The sequence below is a fragment of the Saccostrea echinata genome, unplaced genomic scaffold, assembly GCF_033153115.1.
Source record: "Saccostrea echinata isolate AGI-Se365-2 ecotype Australia unplaced genomic scaffold, CSIRO_AGI_Sech_v1 ptg000014l, whole genome shotgun sequence".
NCBI classification, from domain to species: domain Eukaryota; kingdom Metazoa; phylum Mollusca; class Bivalvia; order Ostreida; family Ostreidae; genus Saccostrea; species Saccostrea echinata.
Window position 1 is genome coordinate 19856804 of NW_026889763.1, and position 16290 is coordinate 19873093.

Genomic DNA, 16290 nt, shown 5'->3' on the forward strand with positions numbered 1-16290 from the left:
GGTCACAGAGGCCTTGAGCCCTCTGTCATGTTCGAGTGAATAGAGTAATCTGTAAATATATCTGCTAGAGAATAGGCAATAAAATAACTATTTGAAACATCAGTCAATATTCGACCTAAAGACGTTGTAAATACTAGTAGTCACTGTTACAACCATAAAAATTGCGAAACGCTGACTCAAAGGTAGTTGCTCCCCTTTGTTACATCAACTGGTTTCTAAGTAGCATTCCTTGGTTAAGAAATTGATCGTACGTTAAACATACTCTGGCGTATCGAATCAACTGGAATACATCAACACAACAGGCAGTTGATAATGATACTGAATATGTTGCTATATCAATAAGGGAAGTTGACGATATTAATTGACGTCATCATGTTGTCAAAAAGTTTAGTCGTTAGTTTTAAATCAAAGTTTATTAATATCTAAATATGAAACAAATGTGTTAATTAAAGTTTCTTTTATTTTGAGTTTAATGGGATATAACAAATCAACAAATGAAAAAAATTCGATAATGTGTGTTGATAAAACGCCGTTGATGTATTTACGTAAATGTCGCATCGAAAGCCACATCAAAGGAATTCTTCACCTTCCTTTCATGTAGAACTCCTTGAAAAAATTCTTCAAAAATACAACACAGGTCGGCTAAAATATTGACACAATTATAACCCAGAGGAATTCAAGCACGAGTTCAAGTATATTTTACATCAACTTCAGAGCACTTGCATTAAGCATCAGAATGGTTTTTATCAAAGTAATTTTGTAAATGAACAATCACAAATAAAGAAATTTTGTTATTTCCTTTTAAATTGAAGATGCAGTTGTCTCTGATGTCTAAGGCCTTGTCTTTCATTTGTGCAGAACGTTTCTATCAGACATTAAAAAATCATGTGCTAAGACTTCTCATGCTATTGCTATTGGAAAAGTTTGTGATTTTTTTTAAAAGTACTTTCAAATTTTTTAGAACCCTAATTAAATGAAACCTTTTTTCGATAATGGTTTTGCACAGTACCGCTGATTTTTTTTTTCATTCAGTAACAATAATTATTTCGTGAGAAGGAGAGAAAGAGGTGTGGAATTTTTTTTCCAGATCCGTTTTTTGTCTTTGTTTATGAGGTTATCATGATATTGTTTGGTTGAATCCAATATTGAAATGAAATCCAATATTAAAATATATTTCCTATTCAATCTTATTGAGAGTGTTAGCATATGACTTTGAAGCATCTCGTTGAGAAAGGTGAAGATAAGAAACAATGATTGATCTAAAGAAGGTCTACAAACAATACAAATATGTGAAAAGGGCATAAACACTATCCCCTAAAAATTCAAGAGGTGGGATCAGTTGCTTAGGAGAATTAAGCATCCCATGTTGACCGGTCACACCCGCCAAATGTATTGATCAGGTAGAGGGTGAAATTTAGTATAAAACAAAGGCTTTTATTGGCAAGAAACACATCAGAAAAAATACGACTCAATGATAGGTCATGTATGATTGCAAGGTCTTATAATGTACAAAGTATTTACGAAATGTAGAATCTATCCTTGAAATAGAATAACATTATGAGTACAAAGAATTTAGAAATGGCTGAATCTATCCTTGATAAATAATAATAACATTTATGAGTGAAATGTTGAGAACATACAGTAATCAGGCTCAAAAGTCCATCGGACCAATCATGATATATTTTAGATTTCGTGGTAGACATGAGTTCGTGGGTCTTTTCCAGCCAAGACAACAACGAAAATAAAACCGCCACGAAAATTTATACAATAGACAAAATATCAGGAAAAATCTTACCTTTGATGATATAACATATTAAAATCAGGCAAATATAAAATATGAATAAGTCACAGATGTAAATATAAGTAAGAAGATATCATTTTAAACATCTATCGGGATATAAAAATGGATTGGTACGAGATCAAATTTACCATAAAGCCTTTCCGGCTTTATGGGATTTGATCTCGTGACCAACCCGTATTTATATCCCGATAGATGTTTTAAAATGATACCTATTTCTTAAATAACTCATCAACTAAAAAAAAATCAAAACTTTTTAAGCGGCAGAAGTCGTTACTTTATTTTTTAAGAAAAGGCACGATTCTACAGGTATAAAATGTTTGATTGAATGTTGAAAGAATAGTGATTTTTTTCAAGAGGTTTTCAAAACCAAACTCCAATTGATTAAATATAATGGAAGGCTATTTTTAAATATGTAATAATTACTGACATAACTTTGAGTTCCGTTGTAAAAAAAAGCGTTTAAGATAATACTGTAAAACCACATATTTTTGTGGGATCAAATCGTGGTTTGAGGGGAAAAATTTTTTTTCGTAAGGGTTTGATTTTGTGGATGAAGAGTTGTTGAGTAGTTCTGTATATATTATGATATGGTATTTTACATTTCGGGGTAGACATGAATTCGTGGGTCTTTTCCTGCCACGAAAACAACGAAAATTAACCCGCCACGAAAATTTATACAATAGACAAAAATATCAGGAAAAATCTTACCTTTGATGATATAACAGATCCCTGGAACAAACAGGCAATAAGAAGAATTGCAATCTTCATTTTTGATCTTGAATCTCTGAGGAAACATTTTTCTACATTTTACACAGAATAAGTTATATGAAAAAGTAAGAAAACTTTTACTTAGTACATTATTTGCATAAATACTTACTTAAGAAGCGAATTGTTCACAAAATTGTTCGCCAACAACTGCTCTCTATATATACTCTAAAATTATATTATATGTTATAAATCTGATAAATTCAAGTATTCAGATACCGAATACTTAAATTCTGAAGAATACAGGTATACTATGACTTTGCACACCTGTGTTAATGTCGAGAACAGATGATGGCTATTCACCTCCTGTCTAAATGTTTTCAAATTTATTACTCAGTCAATTTGTGACTCGAAAAAGATCTGGGCTGTTTACTGGTAGTCACTTTTAAAGGACCAGTCCTGTCTAAATTGAATTATGAGTTCAATTACAGCAAACTGTGAACATGTATCTTATAGATACTTAATGTTAGGACCAAGTGTTTAATCATTAACACCGAAAATATGTGGGCTACAGAAGGGTCTGTTTTATTTATTACTCGGTGCATCACTGGAACTGCGGCGTTAAATTTCCTTTTTGAGCTTTTTTTTCTTTAATTGTTGCTCCCCGAGAAAAAAAAATTAAACGGGAGAAGAATGAGAAGCTCGAGGGCCTGATTTTAATTAAACTGGATTAATTAAATTATCAAATCAGCATTTCTAACTATCCAATTATACCAAACAAGCAAAAACAAAAGAAAGATAAATTGTGGCTCTTATGTCTGTGAATTATGATTTTGATTTTTAAAAATATTTGGATTCAGGGCATTCTGAAAAAATTGATTGCTGGTATACTTTATGTGTGTTTGATATTTTCCTTAAGCAGAAATAACTACACACGGACTCAAAATATTGTTTTCCCTCGGATTGATATATCGCAATTCATTGGTTGAAACAAGTGATGGAAGTATCGAAATTTGCTTAACGAGAAGAAAAACGTTTAAAATTGAACTGTATCAAAACATAACATTAAAAAAAAGGATACCTCAAACAATTGTAAAGATTGCTGTAAAAGGTGAGATTGATTATTTTGAAGAGTCTCTGATTGTGCGAATTTAAAAAGACTCAAAGTGTTGTGACACTTAACGAAATAAAAATATGTCGTGTTCGAAAATCCGGATCATAACTTCCTGCAGGTCAGTAATACTATACGGGGGGATGGGGGGTGGGTGGGTGGGTTCCACTCTTTACCAAAATCATTCAAACGCCGCGAACGTGCCTCACGACCTCAAATTTGTTGCAGCATGGTGAAATAAAAAAGGTAAGCATAACAAACAGTGATCTGAAAGTCGGACACGTTTTTGCTCATTGCTTTAAAATTGTTAAAATTAAGAGGAATATCCTACCCCTTCTTCCTTAGCGAGTTTTGGCAGTGGATACTGGCCTGTATTGAGAGTTTATGTCTTTCATAACACAATATAACCGGGAAAATAAATCACTAAATGACTGTCTATAGAAATATATCCGTTCAGGAGCGGATCCATGATTCCTTTCCAAGGGGAGGGGGAGCGGGGGGGGGGGGGTCTACATGGGCTTTAACAAATACATGTATCAGACTCGGAAATTTTTCAGCAAGAAGAGAAAATCATAACTATTTGCCCAAACCTGAGAATCCTGAGAAAAAACTTTTCTAAGTCAATTTTCCTCAGTTAAATGACAATCCTTATCGTTTTAAAGGGGGTTTATTGTTTCCGAGGGGGGTGTCTAAGGTCTTTTTTCTTTACTTTTACATAGAATTTTAATAGTTCTGAAAATTCCGGGGGAAGGGGGGTTTACTCTCTGCAGGCCCTCCGCGTTGGGTTTTGGTCCTCCAACAGTTCAAACTTACATGTATATAGATATGTTTATTATACTTTTGATGAATCTACATAAACTTTTTGATCCCCGTCCAAGAAAAAGACGAGAAAACGTTTATAAAATCCATGATTTAAGAATGATTTCCCCATGAATCACTGTATACCTCGAATGATTCCGGTAACCTATGATTTAAAATCCAATCAAGAGCATTATAACATATAACATATTTGGCAAAGATTATAAATCTCAGAAATCAAAATGATTGTCTGAAAAGGGTGACTTTCGGTCGGAAAGGATGATTCTCTATAAGGTCATTTTCCGGCCTACGATAAAATCACTTAGAAAAGAGATTTATGTGATTTTAAGCATTCTCTATAAGGTCATTTTCCGGCCTACGATAAAATCACTTAGAAAAGAGATTTATGTGATTTTAAGCATTCTATTTTATGATTCTGATGTTTGTTTTTTAACATCGATAATCCAAGTCACGTGATTTAGAAAAAAAAAAATAAATTGGTGGTCAAGTAATGAAAAATTGAGGGTAGGTCTATAAACATCAGGTTTCTATGCATGTTTCTGAATATTATTGATCAAAAATTGTTTTTTTATGTCGGACATATGTCAAATTAGTAATAGATACAAAGATTGTTTCATTTAAGGATTAAGGTATTTTTTTTATTTTGAATGTAAATATTTACAAAATGCAAACCGTATGATGTTGAAAAATGTTTTATTATCATATAATTTAAAAGTATTATTTCATAATAAGTTTAGTTTGTAATTATACATTGATTTTATAGATGTGCTACCTATTTTACGCATGAAATACTCATATAAGAAATATCGTTTCGTAATACAATGTATCTATTGCACTTATACAGTTATGTATCAGTTGTTGAAAACATTGAAAGACATTTGTCTGTGATTGAATTAAAAAACTAATTGAGTTGTTTTAATAAAACAGATTCTAAATTAACAGAGAAAAAAAATAAAGACTCCATTAACGTACAGGATTATGATATTAATTAAAGAACATGTTGATTAATCATATGAGTAGTGAAAACGTAAAACTAAGAATGGTTGTATTAAAAACATATACTGGCACTTAAAATGAATTAACATCGTAAGAATTGCTTTGATTTCATTTTCTTTTCGCATGTATAACGATATATTTAATTAGAAATGATTTCTTAGTATAATATACAAATGTATATAAAAAAAAGTCAAGTCTCTGCCCCCCTTTTTAAGAGGCACTCCATTAAAGCGGGGTAGATTTTCAACAGCTAATTTTACTATACATATCAGAATTTTTAGTATATCCCCGGACTAACATCACAGGTACAAAATGGGCCCTAAGGGTTTGACGCTCGCTTCGATCTCTTGAGGCCCAAGGGTTCAGTTCTTGTTTCCAGTGCCGCTTCAAAAAGTAAGACCACTTTGAGGTTTTTAAGTATACACATCTGATTTACACCACTTTTCAAATATACTGTTGTACAGTACTCCTGGAGTTTCTCCTTCATTACAGTAAATAGTGAGAAGTAAAGAAAGAGGCTTGGTAGAACATTTACTGGAACCCGCTTTGTATCTTTGTATGGAAGGAATCTAGTAAAGGTATATGGTAATGCAATTCATTTTGATTGTTGGGAATATTAAAAATATATAAAATACATACATAAACATATACATAAATAAATACATAGACATATGATTTTAAAGAATTTCCTCCTTAGAAAGGGAGCTTTGGGTGTACGTTGGATTTCCACTTGTAGAATTAAATCCCAGATCTTCTAAAATACAATTCAAATAACGAGCCTTACAAACAAAGTCTATGTTGTTACCAGTTTTGTCAGCTGGGACCAGTACATGCTGACCGTGTAATCTATCTAATTCTTTTTTCACTTTTGAATTATTAAAGACAGAAGATAAATAGCTTTCATACAGCCCTTCAATCGCTTAATGCGAAATTTCAACATCCATCTGATGTTCTAAATCCATTCTGATAAATTTTCAAGGTCTTCGAATTCATTGCCGTGTTTGCACAGAATTCATAATATTTATAGAATTATGACGCCGGTTGAAAGAATGGAGTTCCCCAGATCTTGGTCCTTTTAAAATAAGGGATTTGAGTTCCTCATTATTAACTATGTTTACATCACCAGTAATGACGTGTCCAGCCGGACTATAGTTGTAGGGTGAAGAAGAACATGAACACGTAGGAGGATTTTGTATCAGATGATCGATATACAGGCATTCTAGAGTTTTTTTGTAACTAAAATGTTTAGAAGCAATGGTCGATAAGATTTTCCTGCAATTATCGTAAAAATGAAGGAAAGAGTTTTCATTTACATGTCATAACCATTTTAAACCATGTTCATAATCTGGTAGTCACTTTTTATGTTTATAAGTTTAAATTTAATTTTTTGTGTTGGTTTCAGGTGGTTATGACATGTGTAGAGTTGCCTAAAACACGCACCCTCTTGAGTTTTCCCATTACCCTAATGCTAATACAGACAGAGTACATTACTTTGTGACCTTATTTCATAACAAATACTATAGCATCATTAACCAATCAAAATTTATCATTGAATTGGATCATTAGCCTACTGATTCATGCAGTTTTTAAAGGAAAAATGCTACTCGAAAATTTGAAGTCATTCTAGGTCTTATAGAGAATGGTCCTTTTATTTTGTCAAAATATGCATTATATACGGAAACTCAAAAGAAACGCAACATCCTATCTCAGAGGAAAAAAATCAGATAAAATATATAATTTTGTATATAAAAAGTAAGGATATCTTCAACTTTGCTTAGTCGGTAATTTAATGGCTGAATGATTTTTCATCCCGTTACCGGACCAAAGTTTGATCCCAACTTAACGGAAATCAAAAATTTGCTGTTCAGCAAATAATTTGAGCTATATCCGGTAATTTGGAGTTACAAAAGCTTGCATCTGTTCATCATAAGTATTGCAGCAATATTTCGGAAAAAAGTTCTCTTTTCTTTTAAGCAAGTGATGCCAAGCCTTCCTGAAAATGACTTTAAACACTCATCTCCAATATTCTAACTAGAAATTCTCAAAATAAGACGAACGAGAGTTGCAAATGCAAAGATGAACTATATCACGCCTCAACATGGTCATACGTCTCATAAGCTTGAGTAACAGTCCGTGGACCGAAAGTTTAAGTGTTGCTAGTTTGCGCCAGGTTCGAGGACATTTTACCCCAGCGTCTGAAAACCAGGCACTTCCAAAACGCTAGAGAATGTTTCGTTCGCTCAGACCGAGAGACTGATGAACTCAATGCATTGTAGAATCCGTGCTGCAATTTTTGTGCACGGCATGCTTTAATTGAATGGCGGGGAGTTTCTACGATGAAACGATAAAATTTAACGTTTCAATCCAATCTTTGATGTTTTTAGATCTAGTTTTATGTTACTACACTACTAGACGAAAAAAGTGCTGAGAATCCCTAATTTTACTGATATTGTTTGATAAACCCGGAAGATAGGTGGAAGATATTGAGGATTCGGAAAAGAGATGCAAAATATATAAATACATTAGTACAAGACGAAACAATGCAGATCTTTATCAACCTGCATCTTAAAAATACCTGGACTTTTCAACTAAGGATAACTTCATAAATGTTGAAACATATCATAATGATAGCATTTGAATAAAGTTTTGCATCTACCATTACAGTAACATTTTGTGATATAACATATGCTAAAGCATATTCTAGAAGTGGTGCAAGTTAGATTGGGATTGCCGAAAATTCCAAAGAATTTTAAGAAAATTCAAAGTCACCAAATTTTTCAAGAGGGGCAAAATGAAAACCAACTTCCCTTCTGTGTTAATAAATAATAATTTAAAAGTGAAAAATAAATTTAATAGATTACACAATCATCAGGTAACAACATATTCTTTGTTTGTAAGGCTCATATTCAAATTATATTTTAGAGGAACTGGGATTTACTTCAAAAAGCGGTAATTCGACTTATACACATAGCTCCCTTTCTAAGGAGTAAATTCCTCAAAATCATATGTCAGTTTTGAATATTTTTAATATTCCCAACAACCAACATGAATTTGAATTACCATATCTATATTGAATTCTGAAACTTCATAATAGTCCTTACAAACAAGGATACATAGCATGTTCCAGTAAATGTTCTACCAAGCCTCTTTCTTTACTCATCACTAAAATATTAACCGCAGTGGAGAAACTTCAGGGGAACCGTGCAACAGTATAATCGAGAAGTGAAGTAAATCAGATGTGGATACTTAAAAAATTCAAGGAACTTTTAGAAACTTTGAAATCACAAAATTATACCAAAATCAACAACATGAAAACTTACAACTTCTCAACTTTATATATAAACATTCCCCATGATAAATTAAAGTTCAGGCTTTTTGATATCATTAACAGTTGCTTTTTAAAAAAAATGGAACTCGTAAATTTACTTACCTTGACATTGGTCATTTACAAAATTATTTTTTTAAAAACATTCTGATTGTACACACAGGTACTCTGAAGTTGATATTAAGAAGATGCTTGAGTTTCTGATTGACAATATCTATGTGGTTTTTAGAGACTAGGTCTTCCAACAATCTATTGGGATTCCCATGGGTACCAATTCCCCCCGTTATAAGCAAACCTATTTTTGGATTCATATGAAGCAGAATTTGTTCAAGATTTTTATACGTGAAAAAAAGAAAACACTTGCTGTGGCCTTCAACTCGGCATTTAGATATATCAACGACGTACTGTCATTTAAAAATGGTTATTTCTATTCGTATGTCTATACGACATATCCCAGTGAGCTTGAAATAAAAGATTCCACAGTGTCTGACACATCTGTTTCATATTTGGATATTTTACCAGAAAAAGACGTTAATGTTAATCTAACAACCAAGCTTTATGATAAACATGATGACTTCAACTTTTCAATCGTCAACTTCCCCTACTTATGCAGCAATATACCATCATCACCTGCATATGGGGTTTATATCTCTCAGCTGATTCGATACGCAAGATCATGATCTACGTATTAACAATTTTTAAAAGGAGGTAAATTATTGACAAACAAGTTGATGAAACAAGAATACCAGCAGTGTCGTTTTAAGTCATCATTTCGTAAGTTCTATGGTCGATATTAGAGAAGTGGTGTAAATCAGATGTCGATACTTAAAAATTCCAAGGAACTTTTGGAAAATTTAAAAACACAAGAATTTACCAAATTCAACAGCTTAAAAACTAACGACTTTCAACTTTATACACAACCATTCCCCACCATAGATTAAAGTCAGGCTTTTTGATATCATTGACAGCTGCTTTTTCAAAAAAAAAAAAAAAAAAAAAAAAAAAAAAAAAAAAGTGGAACTCGTAAATTTACTTACCTTGTCTTGGTCAATTGCAAAATTATTTTGTTAAAAACATTCTGATTGTACACACAAGTACTCTGTAGTTGACATTAAAAAGATGCTTGAGTTTCTGATTGACAATATCTAGTATGTGGTTTTTGGAGACCAGGTCTTCCAACAATCCATGGGAATTTCCATGGGTACCAATTGCACCCTGTTATTAGCAGACCTTTTTTGTATTCATATGAAGCAGAATTTGTCCAAAATCTTATACGTGAAAAGAAGAAAACAATTGCTGCGGCCTTCAACTCGACATTTAGATATATCGACGACGTATTGTCAATTAACCAATTAATTAAAAAAATGGAACTCGTAAATTTACTTACCTTGTCTTGATCAATTGCAAAATTATTTTGTTAAAAACATTCTGATTGTACACACAAGTACTCTGTAGTTGACATTAAAAAGATGCTTGAGTTTCTGATTGACAATATCTAGTATGTGGTTTTTGGAGACCAGGTCTTCCAACAATCCATGGGAATTTCCATGGGTACCAATTGCACCCCGTTATTAGCAGACCTTTTTTGTATTCATATGAAGCAGAATTTGTCCAAAATCTTATACGTGAAAAGAAGAAAACAATTGCTGCGGCCTTCAACTCGACATTTAGATATATCGACGACGTATTGTCAATTAACCAATTAATTAATTAATGGTTATTTCCATTCTCATGTCGATACGATATATCCCGGTGAGCTTGAGGTAAAAGATGTCACAGAGTCTGACACATCTGTTTAATATTTGGATATTTTACTTTAAAAAGACGTTAATGGTAATCTAACAATCAAGCTTTATGATAAACATGATGACTTCAACTTTTCAATCGTCAACTTCCCTTACTTATGCAGCAATATACCTTCATCACCTGCATATGGGGTTTATCTCTCAGTTGATTCGATAAGAAGGAGCATGCTCTACTTATGTTCAATTTCTAAAACGAGGTAAATTATTGACAAACAAGTTGATGAAACAAGAATATCAGCAGTGTCGTTCAAAGTCATCATTTCGTAAGTTCTATGGTCGATACAATGACCTTGTCAGAAAATATAATTTATCATTGAGTCAAATGCTGACTGCAGACGTTTTTCATACCAATTGTTAGGCCATTATTTACACGCTGAATTGTCGGCGGATTTTTCCGTTATTTCCCGATCATGACAAAGAGTGTGACCGGTCGGCAGGGGATGCTCACTCCTTCATGGCACCTGATCCCACCTCTGATGTTTTGAAGGTCCGTGTTTGCTCTGCTCCTATTTTGTATTGTTTAATGGACTTTTGAGCTTCAATACTGTTCGTAATCTCCATATATTTCACAATGACTTTTTCATCAAATACAATTCATCATCAAGTCAAATGCTGACTGACGTTTTTCATACTAATTGTTAGGCCATTATTTACGTACTGAATTGTCGACGGAATTTTTCCGTTATTACCCGATCATGACAAGGAGCACACGGCGGATGTGACCGGTCTGCAGGGGATGCTCACTCCTCCATGGCAACTGATCCCACTTCTGATGCTTTAGAGGTCTGTGTTTGCTCTGCACGAAAATTTGTACTGTTAAGTGGACTTCTGAGTTTGAATACTGTTGTTCGTTATATCCATTTATTTCACCTTGTGAAACACATTGTTCTACGCTTTATAGAGTTATTCCTAATGATAAATTAAAAACTAGGCTCTTTGAAATCACAGTCAACTGCTTTTTTCATTCATTTGTTGGGTGTTCCTGCACCTTTAGCTTACATGGGTCCTATATTATTAAACAAGTTAAGTCTAAATGAAAAGGATGATATATAGAGATAACGAGCAGTATTCAAGCTCATAGTACATTCAGACAATACAAATCGGGAGCAGAGCAAACACGAACATCCAAAAACATCAGAGGTGGGATTATGGATTTCATCAATATATTTGGGGGGAAATTTTAATAATAATAATTATACTTTATTTAAAGAAGGTAACCCGATTAGTGCAAGCACTATTCTTCCCCGGGGCCTTCGCAGGTATGTTAAGGCAGTACCCAGATCATATTTCGGCGAATTTAGACTTTTTTCGTAAAATGTAACATTGATAAATCGGAAAAGTCATGGACAAAACATTTTCTATTATTATCCATTGTATAGACGTCAATGAGTCTTAGGCTAAAATAAGCACTCCACTACGACGTCATCACGTGACGTCTTTAAATAGAAAAATTGCCTTAATGAAAAAGTGAAAAGTTCAACACTACCCCGGAGCTAATTCATTTCTTTTAGTGAAAATAATTATGTGAAAACATCACTGGGCCATGAAAAGTGCTGCTAGAATCCTACACTCCCGACACAGAAAAAAATATTCCAAAGTTTCAAATGAAACCTTACCAAAATTTTTACATTTTATACATGCGATCAAGGAATTGTTATCAATTCATGTTAACCGCACGATTCTAGCAGCACTTTCCAAGTACTATAGAATACAAGCTTTCGATATAAACAAAAATTTTGTTTCAAGGTATGCGGCGTAGTGTTGAACTTTTGCATCTTTGTCGTAATAGAACGACAGAGAAAAGGCTGATCGGAATTTCAAAGCACTGCCTGTGTTAATTATAAGAAAATATGATAAGAATATATCAGCGTACCTTATTCTTAATCTTTAATTCCTTATAAATCACACATAACATTCAAGGTATATGCTTTAAAACTCCCATTTCATCTATTTGTTTACATGAATTCTCGTCACGTTTAATTTCACTCGGCAAATATTTGATCAATAGTTATGACGTCATGGGTTTGGTATTTAACCCCCGTGCTAAGTATTAGTTATTTATACCACCCAAAAACGACAAGACTTAGTTTATATTATGTTTTGAATGATTCCATTCATTTCTTTGACCTGAAATTAAACTTTGAATATAGATATTAAGAAATCATTATTTCTAAAGTTCACGTCATACAGCTTACTATGACGTCATATTGTAAAGGCAAGTAGGATATCTCTGGGTGTAGCCTTAACATACCCGCGTTCAGTAGACAAAAATTAATAGACATTTATAAACAAATACACACAATCAATAAAAAAGCATGAATAATTGCAACATTGTTTTACATATTTTTTAACTTGGCGCTTGAAAGCATTGAGTGTTGGAGACATTTTTATATATACAGGTAAATCATTCCTTAACATAGCACCAGAGTATTGGAAGGAATTTTCAAAGAGTTTACATTAATGAGATGGTACACACAGGTCTAAGTTGGATTCAGATCGAAGATTGTATCGATTATTACACTGGAAAACAAAATACTATTTAAATAAGTAGGGTTAGAGTTAAAAAGTGATTTATATAACAAAACATATTTATTTACAGGAAGTTGCTCATGCACTGTGAACCAATCAATTTCTCAAAGAGAGGTTGTGAGGGCGCATCAGGGGGAGCATCTAAAATATACCTTGCAGCACGTTTTTGAAGTTAGATTGATTGATTGATTGTATGTTGTTTTACGTCACATTCGAGAATTTTTCACTCATATAGAGACGTCACCATATACTGGTGAAGGGCTTCAAATTTTGACCTTTACTCGGCACTCAGAGCCATTGAGCAGTGAGGGATCTTTATCTTGCCAACGCCTGCCGTGACACGGGGCCTCAGTTTTTAAGGTCTCATCCGAATTACCCGCAACTTTCACTTCAAAGTGCCGAGCGCATGGCGAAGGAACAGTTGCTACCCATTTTTTATCGACTTAGGTCTGTCGCGGCCGAGATTCGAACCCATGACCTCCCGATCACGGAGCGAGCGCTTTACCGACTGAGCTATCGTGAACGGTTTTTGAAGTTAGAGTTAAACAGTGATTTATATAACAAAACATATTTATTTACAAAAGTCAGTAACATCGAAATGTATGACATTGTTACACTGTATACAACCATTCCTCACGATAAATTAAAAAAAATAGGCTTTCTGATATCATCAACAAACGCTTCTTCAATCAAAAAAGAGGAAATTGTCATATGTTGTGATTGGTGATAAACATTTCTTTGTTCAAAATTACTCTGACTCTACACAAAAGTACTCTGAAGTTGACATTAAAAATATACCGAATTTCCGCATTGACATTGGGTCATATTTTGACTGACAAATCTTATAAAAATTGTTTCTATGCATTTGTTTTTAAAACTAAATTTGAATACGATATATTCCGTCTACATGATAAAAATATGGGGCGTGGAGAGTCCAGAGGGGATGCTTGCTCTAAGGCACCTAATCCCACCTCTGGAGTTCCCAGGGATTCGTGTTTTATGTCCTATTCACAGATTTGTATTCTTTGTAGTTTTTTTTTTATTTTTTTGAGATCAATCAGATTTCGTTTTCTTCAATTTTTTCCGATATCCTAAAATGTTTGTCATAATTTTTGGAAAAATACATTGAAAATAAACGCATATGTATGACCGATGCACTGAGAAGATCGTACCTTGTCACTTAGTAATTGTTATTTTTATTCTCCTCCAAACACTAGAGTTTATTTTAGGAACTTCAAATTGAGTTTTTTTTATTCAAATCAGCTTTTCCATTTGCATTAGTAATGATTATCATTCAACCAGATCAAAATGGTTTATCTACTTATATTAAGAAGGGAAAAATTGATATCAAAATATTTCACGACCTTTTTGTCGGAAAAGCTCTTAATTTTATCTTCCACCAGCTTTTACATTTGTATTATCAATGTTTGTCATTCAACAAGCTCAAAATCAATTATCTACTTATATTTAGAAAGGGATGATTGATATCAAAATATTTCAAGATTTTTTTTTGTCGGAAAAACTGTAAAATAATTAGCCAGCAAGTGCTGAGCAATGTTGAAGAAAAGAAAAAAAAATCAAAGGAAGAAACCGTACCATGAGCTACAGATATTTCGTGAAAAAGTAAAAAAAACAGTAAAAAGCTAATTTTCTAAAGCTTTCTATTAGTCAGAATTTGTAAAGTATGCAATAGACAATCTTATCAATAAAAAGTTAAACATTGGATGCAAGATTTTATTCAAATGCTTCAATTTGATCGAACATTGATCACTTCAAATTTAATTTAGTTGAAATATTAGGTTGTTTTGTGAATTATCCAGTGTCATCTGTAATATACAAAACAAAAATTGTATTTCATATTGAGTCAATATTGCAATGCGATTTTTGTCATTAGTGATTGTCAAAACTCCTAAGCCTTTGAACAGAAAGATAATAACAATAAACTTCTTGAACACTGAAAAACCAATAATTTCAAAAGTAAAGAAAATTATTATGAAATGTTCCAACATAATATATATTCATTATTATATTTAAATCAAAGACACTTACAGCGAATACAGCAAAAGCCTTGCTTATTCGGGAAGTAGGACACAATTTTACAATATTCTCCTGGGCGACAATGAAGGTCACGACGGCATCTGCGACGATAGTCGTGTTGTTGCTGTTCGTAAGGAGGATAAGCTAAAATTAAGAAAGTTAGAATTAATATTAACTTTTCCAAATCGTCAATCATTTATTATAATTCGATCTACAGATTTAAATGTTGACTCAAGTGATGAATGCATTAATTCATTCGTATCTTTTTTCTCATTACATCATTGATTTATTTTGCTATAAAAACTAATTTAAACACAACATTTTTGCAATTTTCGGTAAAAATTAATTTTGCATTTATGCAGATACATGCGCTTACAAATGTTTTCATGAGAAATTGAATCGCATTTAATTTAAGAAAAAAAAAAAAAAATGGAAGGAAAAGTAACTGTTGTTATGTATCCTTCAGAGAGATCATATTTTGCAGCAAAGTTATACACTGAAATTGATGTTTACGTGTAATCTTTTAACAACTAACATAAACACTTCTGGGTCATAATTCAAATGCTGCAAATCACCATATTTTCGCAGCACTTTATTTTTTGCAACATAGTATTATTGCATTTAAAACAAGCGACAAAACATTTTCCAAAATTTTAATTTTTGTTTAATATATTCCTTAAAAATGCAATTATACACGAGAATGAAATTGTAGCGAAAAGACTTCCGCGCTAAAATTTCGCGAAAAGAGTTCCTACAAATAATAATAAAAAAAGATTAACAGGTTTCAGATCAACACGAAATTGCCATTGATACTATAAATCAACATTGTCAATCAATAGTTATCTATAGCCCTAAGGAGTCCTAACTTTATTTTGTTTTTACAGGATTAATTTAAATTCTAAATTTGAACTAAAAATGTGATTAACTGTGAAAAAGAAACAATTTTAAGAGAGAGAGAGAAAAAAAGTACACTCACCGGTCGTCAGGGACACCAGACAGAGAAGAGTCAAAGCAAAGAGAAGTTTTCCCAAGTTGATGTAGGACAGATAACGAGATGGTCGAGATTGATGCCTTTTATACAGTTAGAGTACCTACATCCACCAATCTATGCGTTTTTGAATTATTTCCTTGTTGAATATTTTTTGTGGTAAACTTACGCAGA

General features: G+C 32.7%; 1 long non-coding RNA gene across 1 annotated transcript; it reads right to left on the reverse strand.

Moving 5' to 3' along the window:
- Window positions 1-14811: 14811 nt before the first annotated feature.
- On the reverse strand, window positions 14812-16248 carry LOC133187332 (uncharacterized). Its single transcript, XR_009721173.1, has 2 exons — window positions 16105-16248; window positions 14812-15272 (listed from the first exon to the last, which is right to left on the reverse strand). It is a non-coding gene; the product is annotated as an uncharacterized LOC133187332 (long non-coding RNA).
- Window positions 16249-16290: the final 42 nt, after the last annotated feature.